The following is a 20,791-nucleotide window of genomic DNA, read 5'->3' on the forward strand; positions in this document are numbered from 1 at the left end:
AACCAAGTTCCAGATTCTCTTCCCTTTTTCCCTCCCACCTTTAGACTGATCTATTGGATTTGTACAAATCTATACCACAGTGAATATTCCTAATAGTTATTATGACTCTTGGGAAAGATGCATTAAGGAACAGATGAAATAAGGGTGAAAGAGAGGAGAAGAGAAGAAGGGAAAGAATTCCTTTGCAAAAGTGCCCAACCCTCAGTCTAAATATACAGTGGCATAGAGTGTGTCTTCTGTTGGTGTCTTCTTGGTGTCAGTTTTCCTCTTATTCAACGTTCTTACGTTCAGCTGAGTGTATGTCACTCCCTGTGGATCGTTGGCCATGGGAACCTGAAGGAGAAATAGAAAAGGGAGAGAACATTGATGAATTAGGAACAAATGTTCTTAATCAATTTATGTGTCATGAAATCTTTGAAGACTCATCTGATGAAAGCAATAGATGCCTTCTCATTCTCATACTTTTAGATACATGAAATATACCTCATAGAATTATAAAGGAAATAAAGGGTCTTGAAATACTGCCATTGAAATGTTATAGAAATATTCATAATAATTTAAGATACCCTCATTTTAGAGTCATTGAAAGGCATTCCTGGGGGTAGAAGACAGAATGAGGTTAACTCACCAATGGTCCCCTTGTTGTTTCGCTGGTCTCTTTTTCATCTGAAGTGAAGAATAGATTCCATCATTCCCAAGCTCCCAGGACTAGGATTCCCTTCTATTATTCCTCTCCCCACCGGGCCAGGATTCTGTCATCTCCCTGAACAGATAACTTACATGGCCTTTCCTCTCTGGGTGCCTCTTCATGATGGGGCTTGCAGGTATTCCAAGGAAGACAAGAGCAACAAAAACAGCTACAGTAGGAAGAAAGGGAGGAAATGGGTTAAGAGGCTAGAGTTCATTCTCGGATTTTCTGCTAGCATTTTCCCCTCACCAGAATCTCTGTCTGCTTTGGAGAATCTGAATTACATGGAAAAAGGAAAAAGGGCACAATGGGAGGAGGACCTGAGTTTCCTTACCTTCTAGGGATGTATTCCTGAAAAGATCCTGGTGAGAGACACATATGGGAAGGAAAGAAAAGCAAGGTCAGGGAAGACCTTGGAGGAAAAACGTTTTACTCCTTAACCTCTCTGTTTCATCCTGTTTTCTCCAAACTTACCCAGAGGAATGGATCCATGGTAGTGGAGTGCAAGCAAGATAAGGCAGAGGAGGAAGAACAGAAAAAAAACACAACTGAGGATGACGATGAGGTTGTTACTTGGCTCTGAAGATAATAGAGGGGAGAGAGAAGAGTCAGATGAATGACTGTGCTAAGCAATGCCCACATTTCCCTTATAATTGCCACTACATTTTCTTCTCTTACTCCCTTCTACAGCTCCCCATCACCACAACCATCAAACAGTTGGGTACAAATCATGCTGAGGGAGGGTTTATCTTTTGGAATAAGAGTGACATAGATAGAAACCCGAATAAAGATGTATTTGTCAAATATGACATAAGGAGGAATGCTTTATGTCCCAGCTCACACGTTGGGTCCCCTTTAGCCGGGAAGTGAGGACTAGGTGAAAGTCTCTATAGATCACTACACTATATTTCCAGCCAGAAGGAAGACCATGCTTTCAGTTCCTTGTAGGGGCTGAGGAATGGGGCAGTTACCAGTACTTTCCTGGTGGGTTCCTCTCACCTCTTACTAGAAGCTCCAGGGCATCACTAGACTGCTTCCAGAGACTTTCATTGGTGCCCAGCTGATAGCTGCAGCTGTAATTGCCAGAGTCCTTGGAGGTTACATGGGTCAAGAAGAACCTGCCCCGGTCTTCATGGGCTTCCATGCTGTGCAGGATTCCCTCAACTCCCTCCTTGTACAGAGCAAACCTAGGTATCCATGATGATCCCCAGCAACGGAGGATTACATTGCTCCCCGAGGCTACCTCTAGACCAGTCCAGGCTGAGAGGGAAGACTTGGGGAGTGCATCTGTAAACACAAATAAAGACCCAAGATGCTCAAGATCCCCTCCACAGCTGTGCTGAGGGTGGGTATAAGGGGGGCAAATCATAGAGGTCTCTGAAGAATTCCTGACCAACCATTCCATTGATTCTGACCATTCATTGCCCTGAGTCTGTTTCCCTTAACAGGGGTAAATACTAAACTTCAGAGGGTCTTTGGTGCTATCTAGAAAAAGGAAAGTTGTTTTTCCTTCCATTCTTGTCCCTTGAGCTTGGTGCATTTCCTGAGCTGGTCCATTCTTCCAACTGTGTTTTCCACTTCCTAAAGGATAACCAGTCCTTATCCCAACCTCTCCTTTTGCTGTAAAAGGAGCTCACGTTTTCTGGGCTACCTTTCAATCTTAACTTCCATCCCTCTAATTTTTGCCTGGAGAATTTGAAGCCATTCGTACCTGTCACCCAGATCTCTAGGGCATCACTGGGCTCTGACACCTGGTATGGAGTCATTCTTTCAGAGTAAAACGGGTGTGTTCCCAGAACCTGACCTCACAGAGAGGAGGGGAAGAAGCCACTCCAGATGTGTTCTGGTTGCAGGGGCAGGGCTGCCACCTTCACGAGTGAATTCGCCTCCAGGTGCTGACCGAGGGGCCCTGCACTGAAGTCACATGCCCCAGGCTCCACCACCACCTGGGAGGGACTGAGAGGAAGCGGGCAGAATCCAGAGGGGAAGAATGGGGTACAGACCCTGGCTCAAGTCCCTGTTTGATTCCTGTGTGACCATGGCTCATTCATCGGTCCATCTGAACATTATCTCCTCCCAAAACGGTACAAATAAAATTCTTATCTTCTATTCACAACCACACAATCTAAGAAACCGTCACCTCAGGACCTCACCAAACCCATGATCTCATCCCTGATGACTGACAGGCAGGAGAAGGTCTCCCTCCTTCTCATCAGGGCCCACCACAGCAGGCTCGGGCTGACCTAAAAAGCTCAGATCAGGGTCCAGGAAAGAAATAGTCTCTGGGTCTTCTTCCTCAATAGGACAAGTCCTTTCCCCTGTCAGGACCTCATTGATTTTGGCAATGGAGGCTTGGCCCCTTTCAGCTCAGGTCTCTGTCCTCTTCTACCTCCCTAACTCAAGCTCACCAACAACACCCAAGATCCCAGATCACAACAGAACTATCCATGTCTTACAAGACCCTGACTTGGGACCGGGCCCAGAAGGATCAGGCTGTTAGGCCCTGCCCTTGGCTCGGAGACCCTTTCTGGGGAAGAGGGGGGGTCCGCAAAATTTTAAGTCCCCACACCCCTCACCTGTCACCCCCAGGTCCAGGGCCTCACTGAACTCTGATTGTGTATCAAAGGCCCTTCCTTAAAGGACATTTGAGCTCCCAGTGTCCTCAGGTCTGACAGAAGGGAGGGAGAAGTCAGTCCAGAGATCTGCTGAGTTCTGGTTCTGTAAGGGCTGCCAGGATCCAGTCTTCCACAAAGTGAAAGTCACCTCCTCAGATGAAGCCAGACTGGGCCTTGAGCACCCAAAGTGATGTTGGTCCCTGGGACCACCACAAGGCCCGCTGGGCCCAAAGGGGGTCTGGGTAGTTTTTCCTGAGGGAAAAGGGGTGCCAGATCAATTCAGATGTCATTTCAGACCCCTCTGCTTAGGGGAGCAGAAATCTTGTTTTTCTCCTCTCTCCCTTAGGTCCTGTCTGAGTGAAGAACCCCTGTTATCCTGGGGCCTAAACTGAGATGGCCCAGAGGTTCCTTCCAGCCCTATTCCAACCATCCCTTCAGAATTCCCTGGATCTTCTGCTGTCCCCCTAGCTTTGTGGGCCTCTCTGTGGGGACATGGAATGGTTTAGGGTTCCCATGATGCCTCCCCAAAAGTCAGCTCCACGGCTGGGGCTAAGATGGGATCTCTGTGGGTGGTGTCTTCGGTAGTAAACGGCTTACTCCCAGTGTCCTCATCCCCAAGATGGAGAAATTGGTCCTGGGCCCCAGAGTCTGGAAAAGTGGGCCAGGCTCTTTTGCATCCACAAAACAAAACTTAGTCCTAGGGGGGGGACTGTTGGGGCATTTGGCACCAGATGGTCACTGTTTTCCCTGGAGATATCAAGGGTCCAGGTGAGGCTCCCATGTTGGGTTTGGGGAGGACTCCTGAGAAAGGACAAAGGAAGAAAGTTAATGGTCTGATCTCCCCAATCCCTTCCACTGAAAAAAAAAATGAAATTGTTGCCTATTTGCACAGTCCTGTAGGCCTGGGATATTCGGCTCCTTGGTCATGACTCTGGTTTGGGTTTCCCTTGTCAACCTAGAAAACTGTTCTGGGCCCAAGAAGGCTGCAATGTCAGAGAATGGGGAAAGGAACAAGGGGACGGGTCCCCCCCCCTTTCCCTTCAAAAACTTTTCCCTTAACCAAAAAAAGGACCAAGAAAGGACTCTCATACCTCACAGACAAATTCAGACTTTTCTCTTAGATTTTAAAGTTTGAAAATCTGTGTCTTCTCTCAAAAACTCCAACTGTGGATGGAGAAATTTCTGATTCCCAGGCCCCAACCCCATGGGGCAGGTCCTTGTCCCATCGCCCACTGTTCATATTGGAGTGAAACCAGAGCAGGAGCAGCTAGAGGAGAATGGGGACTCCTGAGCTCTTTTCATGCCCTCCTTCATCATCTATCAGTCATTTCCTGCTTGGTGAAGGGGGAGACCCAAAGATTTAGGAAAGTCCTCTTTCCTGAAGACATTCTCTCACAAGGATCACAGAGTTTTTAGCCCAAAAACCCCATTAGAACTACCCATTGAACAGGCTTTATTGAAGGGGAAATTCCAGAAGGTCAGGACTTTCCCATAATAACATCATCAGCATCTAGGGGGACAGGTGCGTGAATGGCATTTCAGCCACCATATCTGAGGCTCTTTCTCCCTTCATCAGGCTATCTTCTGTCACAAGCAGATGGACGTATTGGGCTGTGAGAAGGGCGCCTGTGCTAGAGTGGACCCATGAGAGTGGTAAAGATGGCATGCCGGGAAGGTCCAGGACATTGCCACTTCATGCCAGCTGGGACAGCATCCTGGGGCAGTCAGCGTCTGAGCTGGGCTTTAAGCATATATAGGAAAGTGATGGATGAAGGTAAGATGGGCATTACAGGGGGAAAAAGGGTGAGAAGGCAGAGGTGGGACATGATGGGGGTTGGGGTAAAAGCATCTTCCCAGGTAGGGGGTGTAGGGAGGGCCAGAAGGGAAACTGGGAACAACTGGGCAAGGTGATATTGGGTGAGATAAAGAAGAAAGGAAACCTTCATCTGGGAAAGTTTTCTGTAAATCTGGGTGCCCCTGCTCCCAAAGGTAGCTATGTATTCTGAGGAGGAACAGCCCTGACTTTATTGGGTCACCAAGGGATACTGGCAGATGAGGGAAGATCCCTGGTTTCAGACAAGAGAAATGGGTCAATCCTATCCCCTGACATAGGTTTTCTGCTTGGTCCCTTACCCCTCTCCGGTCTCAGTTTTCCACTCTAAAAAAACTCATCACATGTGGTTTTCCTGGCAAAATATTGGGGAAATTTTCTAAACTTTTAATCTTAAATTCTGAGTAGAAGCAGGTTGTCTCAGAGCCTATGGCGGTGGTTGGTGAGGGGAGACAGTTAATAAAAACTGACAGTTTTTCCTTTTACTTATCAACTCTCTAGAGATGGATCTGGGGCTCCTTTCCCAGAACTGGCCTTTCCCCCAAAGGATGATTTGATACCTGCACCCCTCACCTGTCACCATCAGGGTCAGGGATTCACTGTACTCTGACCACAAGGGCCCCTTTCCAGGCGGCCCTGAGCTATCCTCGTCATCTACTTTCCTGAGCACAAAAAGTTGCCGGGACCACGGTCATTTCTCTCCTCTCTGGCTCTTTTCCCTCCAGAGTGGAACCTGTCCTCCCCGTTGGCCCTAACCCAGGGTCACATCTTTTGCGCCCAGAACTTGGACCCAGAATGGGTCTTGGAAGATTTCTAAGAGGAAAAGAATTTGATTTTTGGGGCCTCTGGACCAAATTTTTTCTCCACATCTTGAAATCCCTCCTCTCATCACTCCTTTCATTCCTTGCAATATCACCTGTTTTCCTCCCTGCTTAACCTGGAATTGGATTTCTCGGTTGATTTGGGACAAAGACTGAAAAGAGAACATTGTGTTTTTGGGGGCAGGACTCACCCGTCTGTGCCCTAACCTCGCAGTGCAGACAAAGCCCTGTAAGAGAAGACCATGTTACAGATGGCTCCCCTCCAGCCCACGCTGACTTCTTCCCCAGCCCTTGCCAAAGCCCCTGATCTTCTAATTCCTCTTTGATCAGAATATGAAGGGGGATCTCTCTGAGCAGAGACTGGGTCCTGTTTTGACCCCAATGATTCTATCTCCTCTTTACTTTTCCTCCCTGTTCTTCTGACTCAGTCAGCCAAAGGTCTTGGCACAATGTCCCTCCCTTGCCAGGGTAAACCTGGGAGACTCACCGATGGAGAGCAGCAAAGTGATTGTGGAGTCCATGGTGGGTCTTCAGCTCTGTCCCTGCCTCAACTGTGCAGAGGACCAGAGGTTGCAGGATTGGAGGCTGGCCCAGGATGTGGTGGCCAGCCCTGCTGTCTTACACCCCCTGAACTCAGGGCCCACAATTTCCGCTCTTATACTGATCAAAGGGACCATGGTCCTCCAAGGCTAATTTCTGAATGAATTAGAGTCACTTAAAGTAAATGGAACCTGGAAAAGACTGTGGATGATGGGTATTTAGTGTTAAAGATGGCTGATGGTGATCTGGGGTCTCCATACACACATCCCTGTTCTGTGAAAGGAGAAGCACCAGCCACAAAAAGCCTGACCTTGAAATCACCAGGATTCAGCTTCAGCGCTCAACCCCACAGCTCCAGAAGGCTGACTCGGTAGGTAGATGGGCACATGTTCCATGCCTGATATGATGTCTTGGGTGAGGCTTTTAATGTTTAGTATCATCCTCACCGACACCCACCCACAGTAACAACAACAGTGGAAACCATCGTGAAGTACTTTCAGCTTGGCCAATGTTTTACAAACAGGTTCTCATTTGAGCCTCAGAACAACATGTGAGGTAGGTATCACACTCTCCAGATTTTATAGATGAGATTGCGGATGTAGACAGAGTTAAATTCCCTGCCCAGGCTCATAAAACAAGTAAGTATCTCCATATGATCATTTCCTGGTTCTAATGGATTAAAATCATGAATCAAAATGCAGATGATGTAGGCATTTTTCTCCAAGTATATAAATGACTCAGTAACTCCATCTCCTGTAGGATGCCAACATGGCCAGCTATTTGTATTGGCTGCTCTGTTTGCTCTTTGGTCAGCCCTTTTCCATAAGCTTACAATAAGTGGTTGACCAGGACATATCGAGTCAATCGGGACAATAGCTGACTGTTCTGGGCTGTCTTGCACATCATCAGTCAATAATCTGTTGGCACAGAGTCCCACGACACAGGTGGCATCCTAGCTAGAAAGACCCCAGCTCAAACTCAATGACCATTTATCAGGCTTCTTCCATGTTGCCTGATCTGTGCTAGTTACTGGGAATTCATAGAGAAAAAAGAAATAGATCAGTCCTTATGGAGCTTATACTTTACTGTCAAGGGCACAAATATATTCCAGTACAAGCATTTATGCAGAATGAATTTGCGGGTTAAGGGTCAACTCTCATTTAAATGATTGTTAATGATAGTACTGGTGTTCAATGAACACAAAGAAAATGTGGGAAATAATGGACTGGGACACAAAAGGAACTGAAGTTAAAGTGATTAAGCATGGCAAAAGAGAGTCTGGGATGCAGACCACTTTGACATTGGCAGTGCATGGATCAGCATACCTGGTGAAGGCATTGGGTGATACCTAGGCAGGCTTTCAATTTATTGAAAAGTAAGATTCATCAATTTTCCTTCCCTGTGTTTGGAAAATGTGAATGAGAACACAATTTGTTTGTAGATCTGATGGTCCCAGGTTCTGTCTGTTGCACAATCAATGGAACAACTTTAATCTTGGGGTTCAAAACGAAATCTTAAAGGCCCCATTCTCTTAGGTTACAGCACGTACATGGGCTATTTTTATATAGAATAAATATACAGAAGGTTAGTATAAAATAAATATACATCTGTGGGTAGATATGTATTGGTGAGAGAGTTAAGGCACTAGTGTATATGCTACTAGGCACAGATTCTCCAATAAATGAAGGGTCTCAGTGAGGCAAAAGTTGTGGGGGAAAGGCATACAGAAATGACAGGTGGCCTAAACAAAGATATATCCCTATATAGAAACAGATCTATGTATATAAATATATACCTCATAGCAGAGTATAAATATCAGAGTCAATTTTTCATCTATCTGGTGGTTTGAGGGAATGGAAAACCTGAGGTGAAACCAATGTGGTGAGATGACAGTTCCAAACATTGTTGAGACCTTCACCTTCATTTCAAGACATGTTACAAGCTTAGGCTGTGAGAGTGCTGCTTTGCCATGCCTCCATCAGGCCACATCCAAAGTACCTTGGAGTGTGATCCTGGAGAATCTGTGATCCTGTAGAATAATGAGGGAAAATCCTGGGCAGGGTGATATGAATGATCACCCGTCATTGATCTGGCAAATCCTCTCCATGAATTTGGGAGATTTAAAATTCAGAGGCCCTGCACTGAGGAATTAGAAGAAAATATTGGTAAGTGATTAAGAATTAGTTCAGCTCTGGGCCTAGAGCCTGCTGGGAAAACTTAAGGTCAAGGAGAAACAGCTTCTTCACTGGGGAGGACCAGAGGGGTAACTCATGAGTTTTTCCCTTGATCTCTCCTTGGTCCCTTCTGTATCTTAGGAAGAGGGATGTTTCCATTACTGGGAATCCCTTCCACAATTCCCTCCCCTTGATTTATTACCCTTCCTTGCCCTGATAACTTCCATAGTGGTTCCACTTTGGAGCCCTCAGGTTGCATGTGGATACTACAAAGGAGATAAGGGCAACAAAGATCACTGTGATATGGAGAGGGGGAAATAGGACAGGGGGAAAATGTTTCATTTGCAAGGTTTTATGAACATCCTGTAGTCACCATGTTTCTGATTCAATGTAGGGGTTCCAAGGTTATATTGGAAGGAAGAAAGAGAGGATTATGGGGAAAGAGGTGAATCTGCTTATTTCCTAGGGCTCTCTTCTTGTCCACACCCTGGTGATATACAAGAGAAGGGAAGAAGCAAAGTCAGGGAAGATCACAAAGAAGAAATTGCAAGTCCCAGTCCCAACCTAATTTTATTCCTTACAACATAAAGGTTTAAGGCTGTTTTACCTATAGAGATGAATCCTTGGCAGAGGAATGCCATCAAGAGAAGGCAAAGGAGGGAGGAAATGGAGCTGAATCTGATAATGAGGGTGTTACTGGGATTTGATCCTAGTGTGATTGAGGGAGAAGAGTCTTCATAAATCACTCTCGTTAGACAACCCTCATGTTGTATCTATATATTCTTCTCTTATTTCCCTCCAGATATACGAATTTCACCTGCACTGAAAGAATTAATGGAAATGCTGCTCAGAAAGGGCTTCTCCCTTGAAATTATATTCAGAAAGCTAGAAACTAACATAGCATTATGGGTCCCAGGGAAGTATGAGGGAAAGTCTCACATGCCAAGCCACAATCTTTTTTCTACAGGCCTGAAGTTGAGGAAAAGATTAAAATATCAGTAGCGTCTGCTCCCATGTTTCTTGGTCAGAACCAAGGTCTTGGTTTCTTTTCCTTATAGGGGCTGAGTAAGAGAGTGTCATTAGCACCTTCCAATGAGTATTGTGGCCTTCTTCTTAATATTTCTTCCTGCAGGGGGTCATTGACTTTTTTCCAGAGACTTCCCTTGGTGCAAAGCTGGTAATGGCAGCCAAAGTCTTTGAGGATCCCTTCATCAAGAATACCTGTTCTCCATCTTGAGTGATATCCATGCTAGGGGGAATTTTTTCATCTTCTTCCTTTTAGAGAACAATGCAATTATTCCTTGAGGGTCCCCATCCTAGCAGGGTCACATTGGCCCTGAGATCACTTCTGGGTCAAGTCAGGCTGGGAGGGAAAGCTTGGGAAATGGATATGGAAATCCAAACAGAAGTCAGAGATCCTCAATGTTAGGTTCACAGTTGTAATGTGGTTGAGTGGTTCAAGGTAGCAAGAGGTGTGAAGTCTCAGAAAGACACCATCACTTCCTTTGCCACTTTTAGACTAAAGTCTTTATCCTAGAAAAGGTATGGTTGTTGAACCTCTGATGTTCTTTGGGCCCACCTAGAAACAGGATCCTTCTTTGTCCCTTGAGCTTGGAGCAGTACTTGAGCTGCTCCATCCTTCCACTTTTGTTCAAATGTTCCTTAGACACTCAGACTTGTTCCAATTTTATCTCACATGGTCAAACAAGCCCAGAACAATGTAAGTTCTCTGCCTTCTTAGACTGACTTTCAAACTTGAAATTCAAATTTCCATTTTATGTCTTAAGTACATAGACACACTCACCTGTCATCTAGGTGACCTCATTTGGCTCAGATACCTGGTAGGGAGCCATTCTTCTATAGTGGAAATAGTTGTAGTTGCCAGCATCCTGGACCCTCACAGAGAGCAGGGAACATTAGCCAAGGTTTCAGCTGGGATCTGGCTCTGCAGGAGCTAAGGACTGTTCACCCTCAGCAGAGTGAGTGTCACTCTCCAGAGTTCTGATTTAGAGGCCTTTCTGCTCTGAAGAGTCACATGCTTCCCATGTTCCACCACCAGGCCTGGAAGGGCCAAGCAGGAAGGGTTGGGCAGAAAACCTGATCTGGGCTATACTTCCACATTTGTTCAAACCTATCTTTGAACCCTCAGTCTTTTCTCATAATAGTCAAATGAAGCTAGAACAATGTAACTTAAAGGCATTTCTGGCCTGGTTCACAAGCTTGAGTCCCATATCTGTCATCTAGATCTTTAAGATTTCACTTGTTTCAGAGATTTGAAAGGAATAGCAAGATTTGAACCTTATCAGAGTCCTACTAGATTCCTTTTATGACACAGATATGGGGCTGATAGGTAAACCAGGTAGGGTGAAACCAGTGAAATAAAATTATAGACCAATTTCCCTAATGAATATTGATGCCAAAATCTTAAGTAAAATATTAGAAATGAGATTATAGAAAATCATCCTCACAATAATACACTATGAACAAGTAGAATTTATACTAAGAATACAGGACTGGTTCAATATTAGGAAAACTATTAGCATAAACAACTATATCAATAAGCAAACTAACAAAAATAATATGATTATCTCAGTAGATGTAGAAAAAGCATTTGATAAAATCCAACACCCATTCCTATTAAAAACACTTCCCTGAAGTCAGGATGATCTGAATTCAAATCTAGCCTCAGACACTTAATACTTCCTAGTCATGTGATGCTGGACAAATCACTTACCCCCAATTGTTTTAGCAAAATAAATAAATACATAAATGAAGATAAGTCTTAGTTTTGGCAATAAGAGAAGATAAAGAGATTAAAGGAAGTAGAGGAGGAAACCAAATTATCACTCTTTGCAGATGATATGATGATATCCTTTGAGAACCCTAGAGAATCAACTACAAAATTACTAGAGACAATTCACAAGTCTAGCCAAGTCGCAGAATACAAAATAAATCCCCATAAATGATCAGCATGTTTATATATTACCAATAAAGTCCAGCTGCAAGAGATACAAAAGAAATTCCATTCAACATACCTGTCAATCACATAAAATATTTGGGAATCTATATGCCAAAGGAGAGTCAGGAACTATATAAACACAACTCCAAAACACTTTCCTCACAAATGTAGTGAGAGCTAATGAGTTGGTAAAAATATCAAGTGCTCATGGGTAGGCTGAGTGAATATAATAAACACACTACTTAAATTAATCTACTTAATTTGCGCCGTACCAATCAAAATCCCAAGACATTATTTTACAGATCTAGAAAAAATAGTAACAAAGTTCATGTGGAAGAACAAAGTCATGAATTTAAAGGGAATTAATGAAAAAAAATGCTAATGAAGGTGACTGTGCCAGATCTAAAACTATATTATAACAGAGTAGTCATCAAAACCATTTGGTACATGCTAGGAAATCGAGAAGTTGATTAATAGAATAGGTTAGGATCACAGAACAAAATAGTGAATGACTATAGTAATCTAGTGTTTGAGAAACCCAAAGAACTCAGATTTTGGGATAAGAATTCACTATTTGACAAAAACTGCTGGGGAAAATTGGAAACTAGTATGGAAGTAATTAGGACTCGACCCACACCTAACATTACATACATTCAAGATAAGATCTAAATGGGTTCATGATTTAGATATAAAGAGTGATATTATAAGCAAATTAGAAGAATATAGCATAGTTTACCTCTCAGATCTGTGGAAAAGAAAGGAATTTGTGTCCAAAGAAGACCTGGAACTCCTAACTGAACACCAAATAGATAATTTTGATTATATTAAGTGAAAAAGTTTTTGTACAAACAAAACGAATGCAGACAAGATTAGAAAGGAAGCAATAAACTGGGAAATCATTTTTACATTTAAGGGTTCTTATCTCTATCAAGATCTCATTTCTAAAATATATAGTGAATTAACTCAGATTCATAAGAATCCAAGCCATTCTCCAATTGCTAAATGGTCAAAAGACATGAACAGACAATTTTCAGATGAAGAAATGAAAATTATTTCTAATCACATGAGAAGATGCTCTACATCACTACTGATCAGAGAAATGCAAATTTCTGTGATACCACTATCCACATCTCAGATAATCTGGCTAAGATAACAGAAAAATATAATTATGAATGTTGGAGGGGATGTTGGAAAATTGGGTCACTAATACATTGTTGGTGGAACTGTGAACAGATCTAACCATTCTGAGGAGCAGTTTGGAACTATGCTCCAAAAGTTATCAAACTGTGCATACCCTTTGGCCCAGCAGTAGTTTTTTCAATCTATATCCCAAAGAGATTTTAAAGGAAGGAAAAGGACCCACATGTGCAAAAATGTTTGCACCAATACTTTTCATAGGATTTTGGGGAGTGAATGCCCATCAATTGGAGAATAGCAGAATAAGTTATGGTATATGAATGTTATGGAATATTATTGTTCTATAAGAAATGGTCAGGAGGACGATTTTAGAGAGATCTGGAGAGACTTACATGAACTGACGGTAAATGAAATGAGCAGAATCATTGTACATGGCAACATCAATATCATACGATGATCAATTCTGATAAATGTGACTCTTTCCAACAATTATTGATGCCCACTCCAATGATCTTGTAATGAAAAGAGCCTTCTACACCCATAGAGAGCACTGTGGGAATTGAATGTGGATCAGGCACAACCTAACATTCTCAGACTTTTTGTTGTTGTTCGCTTGCATTTTGTTTCCTTACTCATTTCTTTTCTTCTTCTTTTTTTAATCTGATTTTTCTTGTGCAGGAAGAGAATTGTATAAATGTGTATACATATTGGATTTAATATATTTTTAACATGTTTGACATATATTGGATTTCTTGCCCATCAAGCAGAGGGGTAGGGGAAAAAAAGGAGAAAATCTCCAACAAACACAAGGCTATGAAAGGGTCAATCTTGTCAAATTATCTGTGCATCTGTTTTGAAAATAAAAAGCTTTATTAAAAAAGATTTGAATCTTCTCTCTCATGGAAATGATTCAAAGCGGGAATATAACTTAGACAGTCATTTGGGTATAGAAATCTATCTTGTCCTACAGGGAAAAAGTAGGGGAGGGTGAATGAGAAGCGATGGCTTGATAAAAGGGAAGGCAGCAGTTAGAAACAACAATCTTTTAAAGATGATGGTGTGAAAGAAGAGAGAAGAACAAAAAGGAGTAATGTTGGATGGTGGAAAACACAGTAATCATAACTGTAGCTTAAGAATGTGATGAACTCAACAATTAAATCAAAGTGCACAACAGAATGCATCAGCTATTAGAATTGTATGGTACATTGTTTCGAAGAAACACATTAGAAGCAGAGAGACAAAGTAAGACTAAGACTGGAACAAAATATATTATGCTTCATCTTAATTAAAAAGAAACTGAGGAGCAATCAACTAAATTTAATAATCTTATCCAAAAACATGAGTGGATCAAAGAAAAAATCATAAATGCCATTCATAATTTTATCAAGAAGAATGGCAATAATTGCACTATATAGCAGAATTTGTGAGATGAAGCCAAGGATGTGCTTTGGGAAAAATTTACATCTGTGATAGTTTTCATTCATAAAATAGAGAAAAAGGAAGGAAATGTATGATTTGCACCTGCAGCCAAAAGTTTAAATAAAAATTGTAAAATTAAATATCTAATTGGACTTCAATTAATGATTAAATCAAAGAAATAATGATTAAAATAGAAAGAAAAACATCAAAGAAGGAATTTGTTTTGTTTTGTTTTATTGTATTTAGTATATTTCCCCATTTTTACAGGAATAATAAATTTTAACATTTTTATATTCACTAAATTAATTTTAATAATCATAAAACTTTTCTTTCAAAGGAACATTATATTATGAGTACTGCTCTGAATATATGCCAGAAGCATATGAATTACTGAAAATCTTTCTCCCTTGTCTCACCCCCTCAAAAAATTATGGTGACAACAAATCAATGTGGTTGCAATATTTACAGGAGGGGAAAATTATTATTATTATTATTATTTCTACCAACAATGAACAAAAATGCAATTCCGTCTCTGCTGGTGTTTCATAATTTCAATAATGGTTTTTTTTAAGCTTTGAGTTCCAGATTCTCTTCTCCTCCTTCCTCTTCAGCCACCTTTAGACTGGTGTAGTCTGTTTGTCTAAGCCTATACCCCAGTGGATGTTCTACTACCATGGCTCCTCAGTGGTGGCAATGAGGAAAGGCACATTAGGGAACACATGAAATAAGGATCAGGGAGAGGAGAAGAGATGGAAGAAGAGACGAAGGGCGAGAATTCCTTTGTGAAAAGTGCCCAAACCTTCCAACTAAATATTCAGGGGCATAGACCGTGGATTTTGTGAGTATCTCTTTGGCATTCTTTTTCTTCTTATTTAAGGTTCTTAATTTGACTTAGTGTACATCACTTCCTGTGTGTTTTCAGCCATGGGGACCTGAAGGAGAAATATAAGAGGGAGGGAACAATAAGTGACTTCACAGCAGCAGTTCTTAATGTATTTCTGTTATGAAAGCTTTGAAAACTTGTTTGGGAATGCTATAGATGCCTTCTCAGTCTCACGCTGTTAGATACATAAAATGTATTCCAAAAAATTATGAAGGAAATAAATGATATTGAAGTATAGTTATGGAAATGTTATTTATATATTCTCACAAATTTAAGAGATTCTCATTTTAGAGGCATTATACTAGAGGAAAAGAAATAAGAAAGTTCTTTTCCAACCTAGAGTCTGTTGTAAAAAGTTAGGGTCAAGTATGGAAAGAAGTTTCTTGTAATGTTCTGGTTAGCTTTCTGGAGATCTTGGGACCAACCTTGGTCTCAGCAGAATAATCACCACAACAATAATCAGGGATAAAATCCAAAGTCTTTATTATTTCCTTCACTCTATTTCCCTTGTCTGGGGAGGGGTAGTTTTCTGGAAGCCCTCTGGAATGTTTCTTGGTTTCAGTGGAGGAATACAGGAGGCAGGAGAGCCACCAAAGGCTGGTCAAGTCTTCTCTCTCAAAGTGCAGGAGGAAGGAGAGCCACCACGAGGGTCTTTATCTTCACATCTTTCTCTAAATCTGAGAGCTTGACCTCCAGCCTCCAGTCCTCTGTCTTCTCTGTCTCTGGATGGGTTTGCCTTTACTTTATATACTTTATTACAATTACATTATTACAGTACACTGAGTATAAGCCAATCATTATTTCACTAGAGAACCATAATTTTTTTAAAGATTAAATCAATCATACTGAACTGGAGAACTCACATGCTTAACTAGATAACTCTTGTCTTATCAGTTTCACTGAGTTAATACCTTATTGTACGATTAAATCAATTATACTGAGCCTTAAGTATATTTCTATAGAGTTCTGCCCTTTACATCTCCTAGTTTCTTTTGTTTTAGAACATAGGTGGTCACGCCCTCCCTGACTATTGAAGGAGGTGAGAATCCCAAAAAGGAGGTGATCATGATCTTCATGACTTTTTAGAAAAGGGGGTGAAAACACCAAAGAGGAGGTGATCACACCCTCTCTGACATTTCAGGAAGGGAGATAAAAACATCAAAGGGAAATGGGGAGTCAAACCAGATTTTGTTCGCATGTTTCTGAAGGGTCTCACTTGAAAGAGGTATACATAAATTCATCAACATGGGAGGTATTACATAAGCACATAGCAATATAATAGAGGCTAGAAGTGATGTAACACACAACATGTATCAACATGAAGAATTATACATGTCTATAAGTCCTAGAAATATTCCAAAACTAATCAATTGTCCATTACTTCATATATGTCAGGGAATCCAATGATTCCTGCAAGTTTTGAAATCCTACAATAGTCTCATCATGTATCAGGAAATCCAATGATTCCTGCAAGTTTGGAAGTTCTGTAACAGTCCTATCAACACGTTTTGATGTTCATGAGTCAATTGTCATACACATTGGGTTAACAGTCATGCTTTTTCAGTGCTACATGTATCAGAGATGGAACTACCCAATGTTTCTTGAGTTTTTTCCTTTGTTTTGAAGTTTTTCTCTTTTTCTGTCTCTCTCTGATGGACAAGGCAAATATGGCTGGGTGGCCCCCATCTGATTCCTTCTTCATCTGTAGAGATACAAGCAAACCCTCTCCCCCAAGCATTTAACCTACCTGGGCCCTTCCATTGACCACTTTCTGGATCTCTCCATATCACCTGGTGTTTATCTAAAAACAGGAGATCTGCTTGCATTGAACAATGCCCACCTCCTGGTGGGTTTTACAACCTGTCTGCTGGAGCCAAAGTGTCTTTATAGAAAATTAAAAAAAAATGGTATAGAGAGCTAAGTTTAAAAGTTCTTTTGAGTTACCTGTGGATCCCCCTCTCTTTTGTTTCACCTCTCCCAGGGATATGTCAGTAGTCTCAGCTACATACAACTCTATTCTCCCCAATTGTAATCTGTTTCTCCCATTGAGTTGCTTTATGGCTGATTGATCATGTCAGGGTACTGAACTTCTAAAGACTCTCTGGGTGTAATATTGGCTGCCATCATGCCCCAAGATTTTTTTTGGCTAGGATCCTGGAGCTGGGCCTTGCTTCCCCTCTCCATGAGTCAATCTATATTATAATGTCCAGTGGAAGCCTCTGTTGCATTTTGTACATAGGATTTTGAGTCTTGTTCTCCTACTCTGTTTTCTCACTCTATCTCTATGCCAACATTGAGCTTTCAGATGCCCTACTTTACCACACTGAAAGCATTGACGAGTGTTTCTGGAAGTCTCTTGCCAAAAGGCATACTGTCTTCCCATGTTCAGATCTTGAAAAGTCTGTATCATAGCCTGGGTATAAAAGATATTTGTGCCCACTGTGGCACAGCATCTTATGATCTCATCTAAAGGAGCATCCTTGTGTAGTCCTAGTATAATTCTTCTACAACCCTCATTAGCATTTTCCTTAGCAAGTTGTATTATCATAATTTCTGTTGCTGCATTTTCACCAATAGTTTGTATGACAGTTGTCTGCTGATACCCACAAAATCAGCAAAGGGTTCATTTGGACCTTGTGCTATTTTGCTGAAGGCTTCCCCTCTATCTTGTCTTCCTGGCATGCTTTGATAGCAGCAGCAGCAATTTGTTCATATGCTGTCATAGGGTAATTAATCTGCACTAAAGTATCTGCATAATGATCTAAACCTGTTAGTTGGTCGGAGGTAACTAGTATATTAATTCCAGGTTGCTTATTTTGTTGGGATTGTATTCTTCAGAGTTTACCATACTCAGAAAGCCACATGTCCTTGCTATAGATTTCCAATCATTAGAGGTTAAAATTTCAAAAACCAAATTCTATAATAACATTTTAACATGAAGAGGTAGACCCATAAAGAGTGCAAGCCTTTTTCAGATCTTTAATAATTTCTAGATTAAAAGGAGTGTAGCTTCTCCCTTCTTGATCTGAAGTCAAACTCATCAGTCATAGGGAGGGTTCTTAAATCAGTTTTATCCTATTTCCTATCCTTCCATTTTAGCTTTAACTAATTTTTTTTGTAAGCATGTCATAGAGTGTGGATAAAGCTCCACCCATGAAGAGGAAATTGAGGGAGAAGGGTTAGGAGATGGGGAATGCCCTAAGGGCGCCTCCTGGGGTGTAACTGAGCTGTGAAACTGAGAAGCACCACACCCCTGTAATTTATCTGGGCTGTACTTAACTCCTTTCTTGTCCAAGTCTCCATGCTTTATCAATACATCTTCCCTCCTGCTCTTTCTCCTCACACTTCCTTTTCTTCTTGTCCACCTTAAAACTTTTCCTTTTTTTTTTTTTTTTAAAGAACTTGTGGTATTCTTTAAAGCTAGTAGTATTATATTGTACATAAGAAATGTTTTTTCAGGAATTGAATCAGGACCCATAGATTCATCATATTTGATTAATTGTTCTCCCCACTATTTCCCACTTATCTGGCTCTAGTTTTTCTTCTTTAGAAAGACAAGGAGACATGCACTCTAATATATTGAAGAGTCCAGCGATCTGCTTCCAAGTTAACAACAAATATTGCTTCTTTCTTAATCTAACTATGCATTCTACACACTTCCCTTGGGGTGGGAGAGGCTCTTTTCTTAGTATTTGTCCCATTTCAGCTGAAACAAAATAAAAGTGATTAGTTTAGCCCTTCCCTAAGTTTCCTGCTTGTCTATTTTTATATTCATGCTATTTCCTGGTCACAGAGACTTTTGCACTGAGTTTAAGATCATGTCAGTTGAATTGATTTGTGTTTCTGTGTTTCTGGGGTCCCGTGTTTAGGCGACAAAATGTAATGTCTGGGCTAGCTCTCTGGAGGACCTCGGGATCGAATCCTTGGTCTTAGTGGAGGAGTGAAGGAGGCAGGAGGGCCACCACGAGGCTAGTGAAAGATGGAGTACCAAATCTTCTCTATGTATGTGTCTGAGACTCTTCTATATCTGTGACAGAAAGAGTCCTCTGTGTCTGTGGCTGAGAGAGTAATTTTTGTCAGTGGCTGAGAAGTTGGTTCCCAGTCTTCCCAGCCCTTAATTATTTCAGTATAATTACATCACTACAGCATACTTAGCATGGGCCAATTGGACTTATTACATCACCACATTACATTAAGTGTAGGTTTAGAGAACTATTATCTCACGCTGAGTAGGTGCCTAACTATTAGCACCCTACTGTCCTTGGTTCAAGTACACCTTTTCAGAGTTTTGGCCCTCTACCAGATTACCACATAGCTTTTTCACCTTTTTATTGGTTTTGCTTGCTTTCCATTTTTTCATTTTTGATCTGATTTTTTTGTGCAACATGATAAATATAGAAATATGTATAGAAGAATTACATGTGTTCAGCATATAGTGGATTACTTACTGTCTAGGGGAAGGATTAAGGGAAGGGAGGGAGAAAAATTTGGAACACAAGGTTTTACAATGGTGAAGGTTGAAAATTATCTTCGTATGTATTTTGAAAATAAAAAGTTATTACTTAAACAAAAAAGTAATGCTGTCACATAGTCAATTGTTGCCAATGACATGAACATATTTTGCTTTTTTCCAAACAACTTTAATCTATCAAAAGAAATATGAAAAAAATTTTAATCATAATTATGTTTAGCTCTAAAATGAACACATATTTTGAAAATCATTTAAAAATTAAACTCAATAATCTGACACATCTTTTAAATAACAATGAAAGAGGTGGATAGAGCACCAGCCCTGTAGTCAAAAGGACCTGAATTCAAATCTGGCCTCAGACACTTAACACATCCAAGTGTGTGTGACCCTGGCCAACTCACTTGACCCCAATTGCCTCAGCAAAAAAAAAAAAAAAAAATAATAACTTTGAAAGAGAATAAGGAGCCATAGATTTTTTTTTTTTTTTATTGGCAGAGGACCGGAAACTCAAACATTAACCATAATTTAGAATATGGTTGTTGAAAAATGACATATGAGCATATTATTATATTTCTTGACCGAAAGAAATAATGGAAAGACTTGTTTAAGAGAAACTTGGGAAAACTTGTATAATGTAATGCAGAGTAAAGTGAACAAAACAAAGGGATGGATTTTTATAACAGCATTATAAAGGAAGACAATTTTTGCCTAAAATGAGAACTCTGATCCTGAATGACCATCTGACCTTCTAGAGAACTAATTATCATGCATGTATTTACCTCTTGACAGAAAGGTGATGAATCGAGATGGAGAATAAGAATAAGAGATGGGACACAACAAAGTTTAAAATTTTGTTATAACATTTTTGGAACTTTTTTTATTTTTTTTTACAAAGGCTGAGTTTTTGGAAAAATGACAGGTGATAAGAATAGGATAGGAAGAAAAACAAAGAGAGAAAATAGAAAATATGAATGCTCTCTTTCATTGGGTGACCGAAGACTGAGAATTTTTACCTTTATTTGTAACCTCAGAATAAGACAGTGCCTGGATAGTGTTTGTTGACAAATTGAAAACAGATGATTGTCCACCACTGTCGTATATAGTTCTAGAGATAGTTGCTAATTTGACAAGAAAAAATTAGGCAATACAAGAAACCTCAAAAGGATTTTTTTCAGGTGATATGATTTTAAAATGTTGAACCATAAAGTGTAAAATAAAAAAAATTAACAAAATAATTTTGTTAAGTTGTAAAA

The 20,791-nt window shown here is 40.8% G+C and overlaps 1 pseudogene; it reads right to left on the reverse strand.

The window, feature by feature from the left end:
* Positions 1–201: 201 nt before the first annotated feature.
* The window catches only part of LOC116422705, a 31,215-nt pseudogene continuing 10,625 nt past the window's right edge, over positions 202–20,791 (reverse strand).

The sequence above is a fragment of the Sarcophilus harrisii genome, chromosome 3 (assembly GCF_902635505.1).
Source record: "Sarcophilus harrisii chromosome 3, mSarHar1.11, whole genome shotgun sequence".
NCBI lineage: Eukaryota > Metazoa > Chordata > Mammalia > Dasyuromorphia > Dasyuridae > Sarcophilus > Sarcophilus harrisii.